The sequence below is a fragment of the Rhinopithecus roxellana genome, chromosome 2 (assembly GCF_007565055.1).
Source record: "Rhinopithecus roxellana isolate Shanxi Qingling chromosome 2, ASM756505v1, whole genome shotgun sequence".
NCBI lineage: Eukaryota > Metazoa > Chordata > Mammalia > Primates > Cercopithecidae > Rhinopithecus > Rhinopithecus roxellana.
In genome coordinates, this window is record NC_044550.1 from 34,230,332 (window position 1) to 34,251,180 (window position 20,849).

Consider the following 20,849-nt stretch of genomic DNA (forward strand, 5'->3'; position numbering starts at 1 on the left):
CAAAAAATAAATAAATCCCAATAACCAGAAAGTAAATCACCAAAGGTGCCTGCACAGCAGCCCATAAACTCATGTTTACACAGGCTCCATGGGGGTAGCCATTGCTGTCAGTCAAATATTTCTAAGCGTGTAGGCAAGTGAATGTTCAAAAAGGAATAAATGCTTGATCTCCTTGTAACAGAAGTTAAATGAATTAATAATAAAGATACAGTAAGTGGGACTGATATTTGTAAAATGTAGAAAAGTGTGCTGGGGACAATAAGGAAGACTAATAACTGGTGTTACAAGGACTGAAAAAACATATAGAAAGACTGGTAACTTCATGTAATTAAGCTACAATCTACCTTCAGTAGTTCTCACAATGTTGCTTAAGTTATTAGAGGAAGATAATTTTTTCACCAACAGTAACAAACTAAGAGTAATTTGTAGGGATAAAGTATTTCCAAATAAAAACTCCTACCTTTAAAAAATGTACCATTGGTTCAATCCTGATGTCTACCCTTGTTTAAAAAGTAGATTACTTAATCTCTAGATATTCGATCATCTAAAATAAATAGTTGAATATATGTATTTTGTCTGAACCCAGTAGAGGTTCCATAAACATATGGTTCACTGAATCCAAGTCCTTTAATTGTGCTTATTTTCCTTTCTGTCACCAACTTTGCACAATTACTTTGCCTTAACACTATTTCCATCAGGGCAAATCCCAAAAAAAGGTAGAGATGGAAATGTTTAAAGAGGGTGAAGGTAACAACGCATCTGAAGATGTTTTTCAACAAAGTTGTAAAACTAGATTTAGAATAAGGCTTATCTTTGACTTTCAACTATTCTAATTCTCTGTTTTTCACCATCATCATGATGTAGAAGCAATGGAAAGGTCATTCAACTGAAACCTAGAGAGCAATGGAACTAATTAATTGACCAAGTAACTTTTGCAAAGCCAGTGGCATAGAACCTCTAAATCTATCTTTCTGGAATCCAATTAAGGGCTCTATTTCATGCTGATCCCATGTCTCTGCTTTGCCTTTATGTACATGCATCCAGGGGTCTGTAAGAACCCTGGAGTACACCTACCAGCTCCTTCCAGCTACCCACTTTGAGGTACTCATTTCTCCAGTTGCCTGGATGTTCCAGGTGCCATTGGTTCACAGCTGAGTCCCTCCCTGGGCATTACTCTCAACAGAAGGGAGCTGCCTCACCCCAAATTAAGCAATTTCCCATAGGGCAGCCCCACAACCAGTAAGTAGTCAGTATGGGGATACAACCCCCTAGAACCTGACCTATAATAGGGTTTCTCTTTTAACTTACAGCAGAATTTGACTGAAACCTGAGAGGAAAAGCCCCATTGAAAGCTATCCAACGTCCATCCATTGCCAATTTTTTTGTGCGTAGTTGATCTCTATTGTTCCACATAAGGAATGCTCTATTGTTAATAGCCATCCCTTTACTGAGAGAGAGAAATTATATTAATTTTATAGAAAAGTGGGATTAACTCTCTACTAAACTCAGTAGAGAATTATTTCATATCTCCTATCAATACTACCTTATTCATGCCCCTTCCTCAGTCAATCGTGGCCATATTCCTAGACTAGAAAGAAAAAATAGACCTGAAATTGAATCGTTTATGAATACTTCCATAGGAAATAGGCCAATTTTAACCATTTTTCACCTCTATAATTCAGTAACTCCCTTGAATGGAGATGTCTACTGTGGCCCACCTGGGATGTCACAAGAACTAGCAATTTTGAGGTTTCCTTACCTGTTGGAAGGTCTAGATCACCTCCACTCACCAAGTCTTTTCCCCAACTACCAGGTTGTAATAGGTAAAATTATTCTTCCAACCTTAGAATTGTTCATCCAGACTTATTTGGAGAAATAATAAATGTTTCAAAATGTAGGGTTTTTACTTTGGTAGCCATGGTATGTTTGTTTCCTATCACTGCTATACCAAATTTCCACAAATGTAGTGGTTCAGAACAATGCAAACTTATTATTTCACGATTCTGTAGTTCAAAAGTCTGAAATATGCCTTACAGGCTACAATAAAGGTGTTGGCAAGGCTGAGTTCCTTCTGGTGGCCCTACGAGAGAGTTCAGCTTACCTTTTCTAGCTTCTAAAAGCTGCTCACACCCCTTGAATCATGGCCCCACCCTTCATCTTCAAGGCCAGCAGTGTAGCACCCTCAAAAGTCTGTCTCTCTGCTTCTGTCACAATTTGCCTACTCTGACTCTCCTGTCTCCCTAGTATAAAAGATAACCTCCCATCTCAAACCCTTAATCACATCTGCAAAATTCCTTTTGTTGTGTAGTTTAACATATTTGCAGATTCCGAGATTAGACCATGGACATCTTTGGGGGACCATTTTTCAGCCTACCTTACATAGCTGTTTATTTTTCCAAGGAAATGAAAAATAATTACCTGCATTCTCCAGGAGAACTAGTTCTAAAGTTTAGGTCACAGTCACACCTCATAAATATTGGCTCAGGCTTTTCTCCCCAGTTCTGCAGCTGCATAACCAAACACCATAGTGCTAATAGAAGCTCATCCACTCAGCTGCATAACCAAACACCACTTTGCTAATAGAAGCTCATCCACTCAGTTGCCTGGTTTCTGCTAACTCAGCAGGGAGCCTATAAATTTGGTGAAGCTGTATTTGTGGGAATCCTTTCCCAGGTTTAGAGGGGTGGAGAGTTAGGACTACAACCTTCCTTTAAACAGGCAAAAACTGAAACTGTTTAACTGAAAGTACTGTCAAATATTTTCTTGTATAACTCAAGAATCAAAGAAAATGAAAATGTAGACTTTTATAACTTGCAGGGCTCTTAGGGGACCTATTTAATGAATTCTCTCATTTTACCAGCAGACAGATCAAGTCAAGCTCACCCGCCTCTGAGTAGCAAACCTGAGACTTGGTCTCCTTATCTTCTGCCCCACCTCCAGGAAGGAAGAAAGGAAGGCAGTAAGTAAAAAGGGAAGGAAGGAAGGGAGGGAGGAAAGAAAAAAAAGGATTAAAATCATTTGGGCATCCATCCTATACCAGATTCATACAAACCACTTTGCTGCATATTATATCATGTTATCCCTACAAATACCCTGAGCGATATAGGGGTGCTAACTTGATTTTTACACATCAGAAAACCAAAATTCAAAGAGATCCAGTGGGTCCACTCAAGTGCAGACACCTGATATAATCAGCTCTTGATTAACGAGGATAAAGGTGAAGAGAGATGAAAGTCATGTATAATTCAAAACCCTGATTAAAACAAAACTAGTCTGAATCTGGTACCAAGTAAATTTATATAAACATATTTTATTGTAATTATATCTAATATTTAGGAACACATTTACCACTCCACAGATGCCCAAAAGTGTAAAAATAACCCTAGTGCAACTCATTAGGAACACTAAACACCAAATGTGTCACTTGATGAGAAACTGCTAAAGGCTTTTTAATAAATAGTCTAATTTCTATTTGCTTCCCAGTTAATCTCTTTTTTAAAATGTTAGAACACAACTAAGTTGGGCAGAGGTGTAATCTCAATGTTTAGATCTTCCTCTGTTTTCTCCTTCTCACTTAATTTCTCAACCCTGTCTTTAGAGTTCTTGAATCCATGACCCTCCTAATTCTATTTGGTTTTGCTTATAGTAAGCAAAAACTTCCTTTTTGAGGGACCATTGACTCTGGGATGGAACCTAGAAATAACCTGGTGGTCTCACTAGAGGGGTTCTGATGGTTACCAGGAACCTGCAATAGAAGCCTTCAGATATGTGGATGTTTGTACTGATTGGGGATAATTTTTCTATTTTATGCATTTTTAATGCATTTTCTATTAATCAACAAACAGAGAACACAACCCCAAGTAACTGGGCAATGGCCAGGGCTACAAAGCTGGAATGTGAATTCAGCTTTCCAGGATTCCCAAGCTTCTTACTGCCCATAAAGCAGGACACAGACACACAGAGATATGTGCTCAAAACCTGTCTTAAAGCCATATACAAAGACAGCATCACTTTGAATTATTCTACAAAACAGTGCCTGAAAGTTGTGCTTGAGGTAAATTTCCATTAAAAGAATCACAAATTGGTATTTTATTTTGAAGCTATTTACAGAGGTGTGTTATACAAATCCTGAAAATGTGTCTCCCTGACCATGTCACATGCATGGGTACAGGAACACATGCACACACATGCACATATACACATGCCCCTTCACCTGGCTGACTTTTTCATCACTCCTCATCACTTCGTCAGGCAAGCCTTCCCAAAACCCTCCAGACTCAGCTCAATCCCCCTCATCTTCTCATTGTCTGTGTAGCTCTTACCACAGTTGCCAACTGGCTCATTATTTGTTAGCAGAATAGGATAGTGTTTAAGTGTCAGATTCTCAAGCCAATCTTCCTAGGTTCAAATATCAGTTGTCACCTACTGGTTGTGGAATCTTGAGCTAGCTCTTAACCTTGCTTTGCCTCAGTTTCCTCACCTGTAAACTAGAGATCAGAGTTCCATCTTCTGGGATTATTGAGTGGAACACGTGAGATAGCACATCTAAAATATTTGGGAAAGTGCCCAGTATACAGTAAGTTCTATACAGTATTTGCTATTATTATTTATCAGCTGTGAACATCACTCGTTATGCTGTAAGGTGCACAAAGCCTGGAATTATTTCTGTATTTCCCACTCCTCATATCTGCTTTCAAATAGTTTTTGGAGGAAAAAAGCTGTGAAATCCCAAAGTTTCCTCTGTCATCACTAAATGTCTTCATCTCATTCACAGCTCTGTCATATTCTCCATGGTCACCACCACTGGAGCTGCTGTTACCACAGCTACCACAGCCCCTTTACTGACACATCTAAATACCTTAAGTTCAAAAGGCTGTGGCATCAGACTCAGAAAGAAGAGTGCTAATTCTGAAAGATAGCCATTTGAGCAGCAGCAATGTAACAGATAGTTTGTTGATTCAGCAATTATTTCAAAGGTAACAAAAACTCAACAATAGAGGAGGCAGGAGCTTAAGCTCCAGAAGAAACACACCAACAACTACAAATTCACAGCCACTATCCACCAAGGAGGTACTAAGTCATAGTCAGAATAACAATAACAAAAACAACAATGAAAGCACTAAGACGCTTTCAAGGGAGGCACCATAGCAGAGTCATTACAAGCTCAAGACCTGGATCCTGCCAATCTGGGTCTCAAGCCCGTCTCTGCTACTAGTGAAACGCTGAGCTGTTTTCTTAACTTTTACGTGATTTAGCTTCCTCATCTGAAAAATGAAGATAAAAATAGTATCAGCACCACTACAGTACTACTATAAGGACTAAAGAATTACCTTTTGTAGAGAACTTGGAACAGTGACTGGCACATAAAAAGTATTCAATTAATGTTGGTTATTTTTGTTAATTGAAAGTTTTCACAGACATATCTCAAAGGACCAGCACTGAGAGTTTCCACACATATATTATGCAGACACACACACACCCAAGACCTTTTCCCCAACATCTCACATTAACAGTGCACTTTGAGACAGTAAGTGTGTACTCTCTCAGGCCCTTTCCTCGGGCTCTTACACAAAGCCAAGAGTTCTGCCTGTTGCTATTCCCCTTGATGTGACTATTAACTGTGTGAAGACAGGTATCTTAAATCAATCTAGGCATGGCTACCATTATTTCAATGCAGAACATGGACTAATAGTTCCAGCTTTACTTCTCAATTGAGGCTTTCTGTAAGAAGAAGAGCTTCCTATCCAGGTTTTCTTATGAACACACAAAGACCAATCTTTTATCCATGGCCTAACCCAGTGTTTACCAAACTTGAATACATCGGAAGACTTGCAAAGCTCTATCATTTTCTGTCTGAGAGACATATTCCAACCCTTAAATTTACGAAAGACTCAACAAGCTGAAAAAGCAAGCAATACAATTTTGGAGGAGTAGTTTATCCAAGGATATACAGACAGTAAAATGTAGAACTATGCTTTAAAACCCTTCTTTTGACTTTAGTACAATGTTTTCTTTTATTTATTTATTCAAGAAGTTTGGAATTTAGAAATCGTGGAGATGATTGGGCAAACCTAATACTAAAGGAAAAGTCAGATAATCCATAAAATCATTGCTTTTTATCCCCTTAAGAAAACTGAGAACACTAATAAAGCTAACTTAACTAAAATCTATATAGTTATGATCCCGTTCTATAAAAGATGAGACCAGTGAATTTTTTCATCCCTGGTGGAGTAGCAGGAAACAGAATCTACCACAGAAAAGAAAATGAGAAACTATGTGAATCTGAAACAACTATTAAGACCTGTGTGTGAACTGGCTTGACATGCTGGAGTCCCAAGGAACCCATCCACACTATCAAGCTGTACTCACCTGCCAGCACTTTACCACAGGTCTTCACCAGGCACATAGGAGGACTATCCTGAAGACTGAGGGAAAGTCAAGAAATCTGACAGAGAGATCCTTGAGGCATGTGAACCTTCCCTAAGTGCAAGGCAGCATCCCAGTGAAGACTGGAGTCCGGGCAGAAGAGTTAAAAGAAATCTGTCTGAGAAAGACTAGGCCTTCACTAGGTCAAAACAGTTGCAACTGAGGCCAGAAACAAGGCAGAAGAACTGAGAACAGTTCCTCAGAGTGTTGTGAACTTTCATTAAGTACAAAGCACTGGATGCCAAAGGCTTGAACTAGTAGAGCAGAAAGAAGAAAGACCTCCTGAGATTAATAAAGTCAGAAACAGGGAAGGAAAAAGAACTCCCTAGCAACCAAAACAGTCTGTGAGCATACAGAGATCTCTGAAATCTTGCCAATGCTCAGATCACAAGCCCTAGTGACAGAAAAGACCTTATTCTGTTTTCAAAACACTTTAAGTCAGTGGTAAACTAATCCAACTAAAGCTGAAATAAAACCCACATACCTCAAATATACAACAGATTTCCTCAACTTTCCCAAGCCAAGGCCTAACAAAAAAAAAGTATGCACTTTTCTAGGGTAAAAAAAATATTAATTTTCTCAATCTCTACTTTTTTCTCACAATGTCCAACATACAGTGAAAAATTTTGAGACACACAAAAAGAAAAAATATGTGAACAATAATCAAATGAGAAAACAGTCAACAGGCTGAGACTCTAGAAAGTAGAGACATTAGATTTATCAGGGGGTAACTTCAGCATAACTATGATAAATATGTCAAATAATTCAGTGGAAAAGGTGGAGAGCATGCATGAATATATAGAGAATTTCAGCAGAGTAATGAAAAGTATAAAACGAAACCAAACTGAAATGTCAAAAAAATTTTTAATACACTATCATTAAAAGAGAATACGTATTAGGAGCCTAAGAGGCCATAAAACACAACAGTAGCCTATTAACAGCAGCAAAAAGAAGCAATAAACCTGAGGACAGGTCAATTATCAAAAATAAATAAATAAAAGGGAGAATGAGTAAAAAACTTGAGTCTATGATCTCTAGGACAATATTAAGTAGTCTAGTAAATATATAATTGCATCCGGGAGAGATAGAAAATGGGTCAGAAGAAATACTTGAAAACATAATGACCAAGAATTTCCCAAAATCGATTAAAAATATCAAACTTCAGCATCAAGAATCATAGTAATCCCAAAAAAGGATAAACACAAAAACAGAACTAGGCACACCATATTCACTCTGTAGATAGCCAAAGACGACACAAAAATCTTAAAAGCAATCAGAGAAAAAAGAAACATTACACAGACGAAAACAATGATAAAATTATGTCTGATTTCTCTTCAGAAACAATGAAGGCCAAAACAATAGAATGACATCTTTAAAGAGCTGAAAGTAAAATATGTTAGTCTGGAATTCTGTATAGGATTCTACATAGATTCTACATAAAATTGTAGCATAGTCCTACATCCTACAAAAATGAAAAATAAAGACATGTTCATACCCTTCTCCCCAAACCAGATTTTTTTTCCAGGAGATCTACACAAGAAATGCTAAAAGAAATTCTTCAGGGCCGGGCATGGTGGCTCACGCTTGTAATCCCAGCACTTTGAGAGGCAGAGGTAGGAGGATCATGAGGTCAGGAGTTCCAGACCATCCTGGCTAACACGGTGAAACCCTATCTCTACTAAAAATACAAAAAACTACCCAGGCGAGGTGGCGGGCGCCTGTAGTCCCACCTACTTGGGAGGCTGAGGCAGGAGAATGGCGTGAACCCAGGAGGCGGAGCTTGCAGTGAGCCGAGATTGCGCCACTGCAGTCCAGCCTGGGCGACAGAACGAGACTCCGTCTCAAAAAACAAAACAAAACAAAACCCAGAAATTCTTCAACGTGTACATAATAGGCACATAAAATAGGCAAAACAAACCATTTGGCAAAATCCAACATCCATTCCTCATAAAATGACTCAGTGAAGGAGAAACTGAAGAGAATTTTCTCAACCGAAAAAAAGCACCTATGAAAATGTATTATACTGAAAGATAAAAGACCAGAACAGGATAAGAATTTCCACTCTCACCACTTCTATTCAACTTTGTCCTGGAGGTTTCAGCTAGTACAATAAAAAAAGAAAAGAAAAATAAATAACCACAGGAATCAGAAAAAAAGGAATAAAAAACTGTCTTTATTCACAGACAATATGATCATTTGTATAGAAATGTGATGGAATCGAGAATAAAAGTCACTTGTACTAATAAGTAAGCTTAGCAAGATTTTGGGATACAAGATCAGCATATAAAAATCAACTGAATTTCTATATACTAGCAACAAGTTATTGGAAACTGAATGTTTTAAATGTCACTAATGATAACATTAAAAATATATGAAATAGGGATAATTTACATAAAAGATGTGGAAAACCTATAAATAGAAATCTCAAAACATTGTTGAGAAAAACATAAAGAAAAAAACAAAATAAATAGATATATTAATTGGCCAGTATTATATAAAGTATTACTCAATATTTTAAAGACGTCATTTCTTCCCAAATTATTCTACAGATTCCAGCAAATTCCAATTAAAATGCCAGGAGGACTTTTGTAGAAATTGAAAAAACACATATGAAAATGCAAAGAACCTAAAATAGTCAACAGCAACGTTTTTTTTAAGCTCAGTGGCAAGAAACAATAATAACTTTAAAAAAGAACAAACAAGTTACAGGGTTAACACTATTTGATTCAAGACTTATTGTAAGTAATGAAGTAAATGTAGTACTTGTAATATACACCAGTAGATCAATGAAGAAATAGACCCGGCTGGACTCGGTGGCTTGTGCCTGTAATCCCAGCACTTTGGGAGGCCGAGGCAGGGGATCATCTGAGGTCAGGAGTTAAAAATACAAAAAAAAAAAAAAAAAAAAAAAACACTAGCCGGGCATGGTGACATGTGCCTGTAATCCCAGCTACTCAGGAGGCTGAGGCAGGAGAATCACTTGAAGCCAGGAGGCGGACGTTGCAGTGAGCTGAGATTGTGCCATTGCACTCCAGCCTGGGCGACAGAGTGAGACTCTGTCTCAAAAAAAGAAAAGAAAGAAAGAGAGAGAGAGAGAAAGGAAAAAGAGAGAAATAAAGAGAGACCCACACATACATGAGCAAATGTTTTCCACAAGGATGCAAAGAAAATCCAATAGAGAAAGGATAGTCTTTTCAAAAACAATGCTGAAGCAACTGCATATCCAAATGCAAAAAAGAAACTAGAATCTGCCCCTTGTGCCACAGGCAAAAATTAACTTAAAATGAAAAAGTGACTTAACCGAAAATAAAATGACAAAACTTCTTTTTAAAATAGGAGAATAACTTTTGTGACCTTATGATAGGCAGATTTTTTTAGATATAACAAAAATAATCTATGAAAGAACAAACTGACAAATTGGACCTTATCAAAATTAAATGTACTGTTCTTCAAAAGATACTGCTAACAGAATGAGAAAATAAGCCACAGGATGGAAGAATATATTTCCAAATGATTTCTATGATTTAAAAAAAAACTAGTATCCAGAATACATAATGATTCAAAACAAATTGAATCACTATATTCAAAAGAAATAACCCAATTTTTTAAAGGACAAAAGATTTGAACAGACACTTCAGCAAAAAAGATAATGAGTGGCAAATAAATACAAGAGTCTCAACATCATTAGTCATTATGGAAATGGAAATGGGAACCACAATAAGATGCACCTTCATACTTGTGTAAATGGATAAAATTTTAAATATGAATAAACAAACAAATAAATAGAAATTGACCATAGAAAAACTGGAACTCTCATACACTTGATGGCAGAATTATAAAATAGTATAACCCATGGTCATTGGAGGAAACAGAATAGATGTTCATCAACAAATTGAAAATAAAACAACCATATGATCCAGCAATCCTACGTCCAGGTATGTATCCAAAGGAAACGAAATCAGTAAGTCAGTGAGATATCTGTACTTCTATGTTCATTGCAGATTATTCACAATTTCAAGACATAGAATCCACCTAAGTGTCTATTAATGGGAATAAATAAAATGTAATATATATACACAATGGAATAGTATTTAGCCTTAAAAAAGGAAACCTAACCATTTGTGACAACATAGATAAACCTGGAGAATATTATGCTAAGTGCAATAAGCCATGCATAGAAAGATAAATACTGTATGCTCTTACTTATATGAGGAATCTAAAAGAGTTGAACTCATAGAAGCAGAGAATTGAAAGATGGTTACCAGGGGCTTGCGAATGTGGGGACAATATGGAGATGTTGGTCAAAGAGTATAAAGTTTCAGTTAGACAGGAGAAATAAATTTTGGAGAATGATTACACAACATGGAGACTATAGTTAATAATAATATAAACTTGAAATTGCTGAAAGAGATTTTAACTGCTCTTACCACAAAAAAAAAAGCATTTGAGGTGACAGATACGTTAACAAGCTTGATGTAATCACTCCACAATCCATACATATATCAAAACATCACACTGTACATCATAAATGTATACAATTTTTATTTGTCATTTAAGATATAGATTTGCAAATTAAATAAAATCAGAAAATACTACAACTACTTTGAAAAACAGTAGACTTTTCTTAAGATTACCACAAAATCCAGCCATTTTACTATTGGGCATTTACCCAAGAGAAATAAAAGAATATGTCCATGTAAGACTTTTATTTATTTATTTATTTATTTATTTATTTATTTATTTATACTTTAAGTTCTAGGGTACATATGCAAAACGTGCAGGTTACATATGTATACATGTGCCATGTTGGTGTGCTGTACCCATTAACTCATCATTTACATTAGGTATATCTCCTAATGCTATCCCTCCCCGCTCCCCCTACCCCACGGCAGGCCCCAGTGTGTGATGTTCCCTTTCCTGAGTCCATGTGATCTCATTGTTCAATTCCCACCTATGAGTGAGAACATGGGGTGTTTGGTTTTTTGTCCTTGCGATAGTTTGCTGAGAATGGTTTCCAGCTTCATCCATGTCCCTACAAAGGATATGAACTCATCCTTTTTTATGGCTGCATAGTATTCCATGGTGTATATGTGCCACATTTTCTTCATCCAGTCTATCATTGATGGACATTTGGGTTGATTCCAAGTATTTACTATTGTGACTAGTGCCACAATAAACAAACGTGTGCATGTGTCTTTATAGCAGCATGATTTATAATCCTTTGGGTATATACCTAGTAATGGGATGGCTGGTTCAAATGGTATTTCTAGTTCTAGATCCTTGAGGAATCGCCATACTGTCTTCCACAATGGTTGAACTAGTTTACAGTCCCACCAACAGTGTAAAAGTTTTGCTGTTTCTCCACATCCTTTCCAGCACCTGTTGTTTCCTGACATTTTAATGATCGCCATTCTAACTGGTATATCATTGTGGTTTTGATTTGCATTTGCATTTGCACTTCTCTGATGGCCAGTGATGATGAGCATTTTTTCATGTGTCTGTTGGCTGCATAAATGTCTTCTTTTGAGAAGTGTCTGTTCATATCCTTCACCCACTTTTTGATGGGGTAGTTTTTTTTTCTTGTAAATTTGTTCGAGTTCTTTGTAGACTCTGGATATTAGCCCTTTGTCAGGTGAGTAGATTACAAAAATTTTTTCCATTCTGTAGGTTGCCTGTTCACTCTGATGGTAGTTTCTTTTGCTGTGCAGAAGCTCTTTAGTTGAATTAGATCCCATTTGTCAATTTTGGCTTTTGCTGCCATTGCTTTTGGTGTTTTAGACATGAAGTCCTTGCCCATGCCTATGTTCTGAATGGTATTGCCTAAGTTTTCTTCTAGGGTTTTTATGGTTTTAGGTCTAACATTTAAGTCTTTAATCCATCTTGAATTAATTTTTGTATAAGGTGTAAGGAAGGGATCCAGTTTCAGCTTTCTACTTATGGCTAGCCAGTTTTCCCAGCACCACTTATTAAATAGGGAATCCTTTCCCCATTTCTTGTTTTTATCAGGTTTGTCAAAGATCAGATGGTTGTAGATGTGTGGTATTATTTTTGAGGGCTCTGTTCTGTTCCATTGGTCTATATCTCTATTTTGGTACCAGTACCATGCTGTTTTGGTTACTGTAGCCTTGTAGAATAGTTTGAAGTCAGGTAGCATAATGCCTCTAGCTTTGTTCTTTTGGCTTAGGATTCTCTGGGCAATGCAGGCTCTTTTTTGGTTCCATATGAGCTTTAAAGTAGTTTTTTTCCAATTCTGTGAAGAAAGTCATTGGTAGCTTGATGGGGATGGCATTGAATCCATAACTTACCTTGGGCAGTATGGCCATTTTCACGATATTGATTCTTCCTATTCATGACCATGGAATGTTCTTCCATTTGTTTGTGTCCTCTTTTATTTTGTTTAGCAGTGGTTTGTACTTCTCCTTGAAGAGGTCTTCACATCCCTTGTAAGTTGAATTCCTAGGTATTTTATTCTCTTTGAAGCAATTGTGAATGGAAGTTCATTCCTGATTTGGCTCTCTGTTTTTCTGTTATTGGTGTATAAGAATGCTTGTGATTTTTGCACATTGATTTTGTGTCCTGAGACTTTGCTGAAGTTGCTTACCAGCTTAAGGAGATTTCGGGCTGAGATGATGGGGTTTTCTAAATATACAATCATGTCATCTGCAAACAGGGACAATTTGACTTCCTCTTTTCCTAATTGAATGCCCTTTCTTTCTTTCTCCTGCCTGATTGCCCTGGCCAGAACTTCCAACACTAAGTTGAACAGGAGTGGTGAGAGGGCATCCCTGTCTTGTGCCAGTTTTCAAAGCGAATGCTTCCAGGTTTTGCCCATTCAGTATGATATTGGCTGTGGGTTTGTCATAAATAGCTATTATTATTTTGAGATACATCCCAACAATACCTAATTTATTGAGAGTTTTTAGCATGAAGGGCTGTTGAATTTTGTCAAAGGCCTTTTCTGCATCTATTGAGATAATCATGTGGTTTTTGTCTTTGGTTCTGTTTATACACTGGATTATGTTTATTGATTTGCATATGTTGAACCAGCCTTGCATCCCAGGGATGAAGCCCACTTGATCATGGTGGATAAGCTTTCTGATCCTGGATTCGGTTTGCCAGTATTTTATTGAGGATTTCTACATCAATGTTCATCAGGGATATTTGTCTAAAATTCTCTTTTTTTGTTATGTCTCTGCCAGGCTTTGGTATCAGGATGATGCTGGCCTCATAAAATGAGTTAGGGAGGATTCCCTCTTTGTCTATTGATTGGAATAGTTTCAGAAGGAATGGTACCAGCTCCTCCTTGTACCTCTGGTAGAATTCAGCTGTGAATCCATCTGGTCCTGGACTTTTTTTGGTGGGTAGGCTATTAATTATTGCCTCAATTTCAGAGCCTGTTATTGGTCTATTCAGGGATTCAACTTCTTCCTGGTTTAGTCTTGGGAGGGTGTATGTGTCCAAGAATTTATCCATTTCTTCTAGATTTTCTAGTTTATTTGTGTAGAGGTTTATAGTATTCTCTGATGGTAGCTTGCCTTTCTGTGGGGTCAGTGGTGATATCCCCTTTATCACTTTTCATTGCATCTATTTGATTCTTCTCTCTTTTCTTCTTTATTAGTCTTGCTAGCGGTCTATCAATTTTGTTGATCTTTCCAAAAAACCAGCTCCTGGATTCATTGATTTTCTTGGAGGGCTTTTTGTGTCTCTGTCTCCTTCAGTTCTGCTCTGATCTTAGTTATTTCTTGCCTTCTGCTAACTTTTAAATATGTTTTCTCTTGCTTCTCTAGTTCTTTTAATTGTGATGTTAGGGTGTCAATTTTAGATCTTTCCTGCTTTCTCTTGTGGGCATTTAGTGCTATAAATTTCCCTCTACACACTGCTTTAAATGTGTCCCAGAGATTCTGGTATGCTGTATCTTTGTCCTCATTGGTTTCAAAGAACATCTTTATTTCTGCCTTCAGTTCATTATGTAGCCAGTAGTCATTCAGGAGCAGGTTTGTTCAGTTTCCATGTAGTTGAGCGGTTTTGAGTAAGTTTCTTAATCCTGAGTTCTATTTGATTGCACTGTGGTCTGAGAGACAGTTAGTTATAATTCTGTTCTTTCATATTTGCTGAGGAGTGCTTTACTTCCAACTATGTGTTCAATTTTGGAATAAGTGCAATGTAGTGCTGAGAAGAATGTATATTCTGTTGATTTGGGGTGGAGAGTTCTGTAGCTGTCTATTAGGTCTGCTTGGTGCAGAGTCGAGTTCAATTCCTGGATATCCGTGTTAACTTTCTGTCTCGTTGATCTGTCTAATGTTGACAGGTCCACATAAGACTTATACACAAATGTCCATAGCAGCTTTATTTTTAATGGCCCAAACTGGAAAGAACTCAAATGTCCATGAGTAGATGAATGGATAAAGAAACTATAGCATACCCATACAATGGAATATTACTCAGCAACAAAAATGAATAAGTTATTGATATGTGCTACATTATAGCTGAGCCTCAAAATAATCAGGCTGAATAACAAAATTAGTATAATCTGGCTGGCCACAGTGGCTCACGCCTGTAATCCCAGCACTTTGGGAGGCCGAGGCAGGCAGATCACAAGGTCAGGAGATCGAGACCATCCTGGCTAAAACAGTCTCTACTAAAAATACAAAACATTAGCCAGGCGTGGTGGCGAGCGCCTGCAGTCCCAGCTACTCAGGAGGCTGAGGCAGGAGAATGGTGTGAACCCAGGAGGTGGAGCTTACAGTGAGCTGAGATGGCGCCACTGCACTCCACCCTGGGTGAGAGAGTGAGACTCCGTCTCAGAAACAAACAAACAAACAAAAAGAGTATAATCTATATGATTCCATGTGTATAACATTCTAGAAAATACAAACCAATATACAGTGATCCAAAGCAGATCAATGATTGCATGGGAACTGAGTAACGTAGGGAAAGGCTAAAGGAAGGGATGACAAAAAGACCATGGAAAATATGAAAGGACAATGGACATTTTCATTATCTTGATTGTGATCGTTTTGTAGATGTATGTATATCTCAGAACATCACACTGTACACTTTATGTGCATTTTATGGTAGGTCAATGTTATGAACTTAATTGTATCCTCCAAAATTCGTATGTTGAAGTCTTACCCACTGCTATATCAGATTGTTAGTATATTTGGAGATAAGACCTTTCAAGAGAGAACTGAGGTGAAATAAGGTCATATTGGTGGGCCCTTATGCAATAAAACTGGAATTTTTTTGTTGTCGTTGTTTTGGAAGAGAAGATTAAGACACAGACCATAGGATGACCATGTAGGGACATAGCAAGTAGGTGGCCATCTGCAAGCCCAGGAGAGAGGCCTCAGAAGTAATCAATCCTGCTGATACCTTCAACTGAATTTCTAGCTTCCAGAAATGTGAATGAATAAATTTCTGTATGTTTAAGCCACTCAGCCTGTGGTATTTTGTTATAGTAGTCGTAGTAAAGTAATACAGTCAATTATATGTCATTGGGGCTATTAAAATGAAAACAGGCCATGTATGGTGGCTCACACCTGTAATTCCAGCACTTTGGGAGGCCAAGGTGGGTAGGTTAGTTGAGCCCAGGAGTTCAAGACCAGCCTGGGTAACATGGTGAAATCCTGTCTCTACCAAAAAAAACAGCTAGGCAGGGTGGCATGTGCCCATAGTCCCAGTTAATAAAATAGTTTGAATACTGCTACAATAAAGAAACTTCCACAAGTCTCTTTGTGCACATGAGCTAGTATATTTTTAGAGGCAAAAAGTGAAATTTGATGATCAAAGTGTTTGTACCTAGAGTCTATGAACACATAAGGCATTAGAAAAAATATAGATAGCCTCTATAACACTACCGCAATTGATTCCCTTCTTAAAATATAATAAATACTTTGTAGTAGAATAATTTATAATCCTTTGGGTATATACCCAGTAGTGGGATGGTATGTTTATTGCGGCACTATTCACAATAGCAAAGACTTGGAATCAACCCAAATGTCCATCTGTGACAGACTGGATTAAGAAAATGTGGCACATATACACCATGGAATACTATGCAGCCATAAAAAAGGATGAGTTTGCGTCCTTTGTAGGGACATGGATGCAGCTGGAAACCATCATTCTTAGCAAACTATCACAAGAACAGAAAACCAAACACCGCATGTTCTCACTCATAGGTGGGAACTGAACAATGAGATCACTTGGACTCGGGAAGGGGAACATCACGCACTGGGGCCTATCATGGGGAGGGGGGAGGGGGGAGGAGGGAGGGCTTGCATTGGGGAGTTATACAAGATATAAATGATGAATTGATGGGTGCTGACGAGTTGATGGGTGCAGCACACCAACATGGCATAAGTATACATATGTAACAAACCTGCACGTTATGCACATGTACCCTAGAACTTAAAGTATAATAAAAAAAATATATATATATATATATATATATAATAAATACTTAGTTGTGGTTTTTTAAATGTCCACAGTATAGTGAGAAACACACACACAAATAATCACAAAATGACAGAGTAAAAGTTACAGCACAGGTATACAAAGCTTTCCTATGGGTAAAAAGTAGGAAATTGCCTAAGAATGTCAGGGGCGGTTCACAAATTTAAAAAAAAAAAAAAAGGGGGTATTTGAAACGAATCTTAAAGAACATGTAATCTGCCAAACTAAGAAACAGATAAAGGGAAGTCTTAGAAGAGGGAAAGAGCATAATATATCATCAAAAGTGTGGCTGCAACTGTCTCTTCAGATAGTATCTGGATACAGAGTCCTAGTAACTTCAGGAAAATCACAGATGTCATTCAGAGCTGAAAATATTCTTCAACCAGTTTTGCATTTTACAGATGTTGTATCTGAATCCCAAGCCCAGGCTGACTTTCAGAAAATCATAAACTTGCTCATGAAAAACTCAAGGGCTGAATTTATGTCCACTTATTCTTAGTTCACTGCTTTTCTACTATAATAATATGCCTCCTCAAAGGAGTTTGCTGCAATGGAGGCAGCTGCCCTGAAAGCATACCAAGAGGATTTGAAAAGGCTTGGCTTAGAATCAGAAATTTTGGAGCCAAGCATAACACCAGTAACCAGCACTATCCCACCCACCTCTACATCAAATCAACAGAAAGAAAAGAAAGAAAAGAAGAAAAGAAAAAAAGATCCTTCAAAGGGCAGATGGGTGGAAGGCATAACCTCTGAGGGTTACCATTACTATTATGATCTTATCTCAGGAGCATCTCAGTGGGAGAAACCTGAAGGATTTCAAGGAAACTTAAAAAAGACAGCAGTGAAGACCGTTTGGGTAGAAGGTTTAAGTGAAGATGGTTTTACCTATTATTATAATACAGAAACAGGAGAATCCAGATGGGAGAAACCTGATGATTTCATTCCACACACTAGTGATCTGACTTCTAGTAAGGTCAATGAAAATTCACTTGGCACCCTAGATGAATCCAAATCATCAGATTCGCATAGTGATTCTGATGGGGAACAGGAAGCAGAAGAAGGAGAGGTCTCTACAGAGACACAAAAACCAAAAATAAAATTTAAGGAAAAAAATAAAAATGATGGAGGAAGTGACCCAGAAACACAGAAAGAAAAAAGTATTCAGAAACAGAATTCATTAGGTTCAAATGAAGAAAAATCCAAAACTTTTAAGAAATCAAACCCATATGGAGAATGGCAAGAAATTAAACAAGAGGTTGAGTCTCATGAGGAGGTAGATTTGGAACTTCCAAGCACTGAAAATGAGTATGTGTCAACTTCTGAAGCTGATGGTGGTGGAGAACCCAAAGTGGTATTTAAAGAAAAAACAGTCACTTGTCTTGGAGTTGTGGCAGAAGGAGTGGCCCCAGTCTTCAAAAAGAGAAGAACTGAAAATGGAAAATCTAGGAATTTAAGGCAACGAGGTGATGATCAATAGTTGCAGGAGAGCTTTTTGTATATGCTTTTAGGACAGAATGGAGACTTATACATCCAAAGTTTATCTGTGTTTGTAAGTACTTTGATGCTAAAAATTTAGATTTATTCTAAATTTATTTGATGTGAATTAAAATAAATATTTTTTCATGTGAAATTTATTTTGGTTCCTAAAATGGAAGCCTACCACATTGCATTGTAATACAGTGTATTATGTTCTGTGTCTAAAAATTGCTAATTAAGTCATAATTTAAGATGCTATGTATCTGTTATTTAAAACATGGAGAAACAGGGCCTTTATTCCATTGGTATTCATATGAACATATTTATCCTGCATTGAAAATGCATTACTTTTGCACATTGATGTTAACTATTGTCCAACAAATAAGTATCAGTACATGAGAAGATTCACAGCCCAGTGATGATTTGGTTCTGAGGCTGATGTAAAAAATGAATGCATATTGGCTTACGTTACTCAATTTAAAGTCAAAAGCCAACAACCAGGAGCAGCTCAGGTACTTCAGAGGTGCTTAATAATGGAGTGAAAACTGGATCAGAGGTGGAAATGTATATTTGCCCCAGTTCACTTCAAAACAGCAAACGTTTAAGCATTTTACTTTGAACCAGGCATTGTGTTAGGAATCCAGGGATAAAGATGAATGAAATGTATTTCTATTCTTCAGTAGTTCACATTCTAGCATATTCCTTTTTTCCCCCAGTCATGCACTCTTTTTAGCAGCCTTATATGTACTAGAAAAGATTTTTTAAGGTTTATTTAAAGCTGTGTAGATGAAGACTTGATCTAAAATAGTATAAGGTCTCCGGCTTCAGTAAAAGTTTTTAGTGTTTACTTAAATTAGTAATTTATCACTTTCTGTCTGTTTAAAATGTCTTAAAAAGTAGAATTTTCTTATTTAATCCATTTAGTAGTTACCTCCCTTTTACTTTTCAAATTCACAAAATTATATTTCTCATAAATTGTATAGTATTTAACTTTTGATAGTTAATATTTGTCTTTTTAAGATTACTAGTGTACATGTAAAAAATAGCTTATTAAAAACTTTGTCAAAGAAAAAAAAAAAAAAAAATAATATGCCTCCATAAAGCAACAAGGATGGTTTTTTAAAAACAAAAAACCATTCCTACTGTAATAGATATGCCTTTATCCTAAATCCATTAGGTTCAAATAGACTGTTTTCAAACAATATACAAAGATAATTTCATGGTATCTCTCTAGCCCCCAAAAATTCTAAATAGTCTTCTAACTTAGAACAGGTTTTATGGTTAAATACGACTTTTTTACTTTAATTTTTTTAATTGACAAACCATGAGTCCTAAGTAGAATAACTCTAGGTTTACCAAAATGTTATTTTAAATTGTTTTCTTTTTGTAGGGACAGGGGCTGCCTATGTTGGCCAGGCTGGTCTTGATCTCCTGGACTCAAGCAATCCTCCCATGTTTGCTTCCCAAGGTGCTGGGATTATAGGCCTGAGCCACTGCACCCAGTATTACCAGAATATTATTAATAGAAGAGTAATAAATTATTTATGAAATCAAAAACTCCATATTGAATATACGCTATGTGAAGTACACTCTATTAGGCACACATTGAAACTGGGCACCCGGTGACCTATTCTGCAATTTATTTGTGTTACTTAGTAGTTTAACTCATAAGATAGGATATCAGAAATATTTGGGTTTCTATCCTGGCTCCACTTACTTGCTATGTGATCCTGGCAAATTTTCAAACATCTATATAATGAGCTAATAATACTACACAGTTCATGAGTTGTAATTAAAATTAAAATGAATTCAAAACACTCAATACACTGCTTGATACACAGTCAGTGGTCATCAGTAGGTATTAGTTGACATAATCCTAGCCATCAGTTTTATCATCCTCACCTTGACATGATGATCTAGGTCAAGGCCTTAGCTTAGGTTCTCTAGAAAACAGAGCCTGAATCAAGAATTAAGTGTTGATGCTTTCTTTGGGTGGTATGAACCAGGGGGGAAAAGGGAGATGTAGCAAAGAAGGATGGAAAGCCATGTAAAATGCTATTACCCTGCTGGTCACTGCTTCCCAGTGAGCCATAAATAGGCATAGCAGATCACTCAGCAAAAGCACCTGCTTGGCCATACAGGACTTCAAATGAGCTTTGTGTATCTGTAATTGGAATAGTGCATGGGAAGGAGTAAGAAGGGGAGAGAGGTATTTGCTTTCTTCCTGCCATCTTCAGTTTCCCATTAGTCAAATATTGCTCCATGGGAATTAATACCATCACACTTCTGAGTTGTGTCATCTAGCTCTTCTGATGGCCACTTAAGATGTCAGTCACCACACTAAGTACTATGCAATTTCATCAGAGTGAATTTCAACTATGCATTTGTAAACTAGAATTAGAAGTTCAAAAGTCTAAAAAACAGATAGGAGGAGTAAGAAATTCTGAATTGTAGCCAGTAAACCTGGCTGCCCTATAGCTACTGCCCAGCGACAG

At 37.1% G+C, this 20,849-nt stretch overlaps 1 pseudogene across 1 annotated transcript in view; it reads left to right on the plus strand.

The window, feature by feature from the left end:
- Positions 1–19,422, plus strand: part of LOC115894857 — a 27,508-nt pseudogene extending 8,086 nt beyond the window's left edge. Inside the window, exon 2 of the transcript XR_004055074.1 lies at positions 17,417–19,422. The product of XR_004055074.1 is annotated as a WW domain-binding protein 4 pseudogene (transcript). The remainder of the gene's footprint in view (positions 1–17,416) is intronic.
- The last annotated feature ends 1,427 nt before the right edge of the window (positions 19,423–20,849 follow it).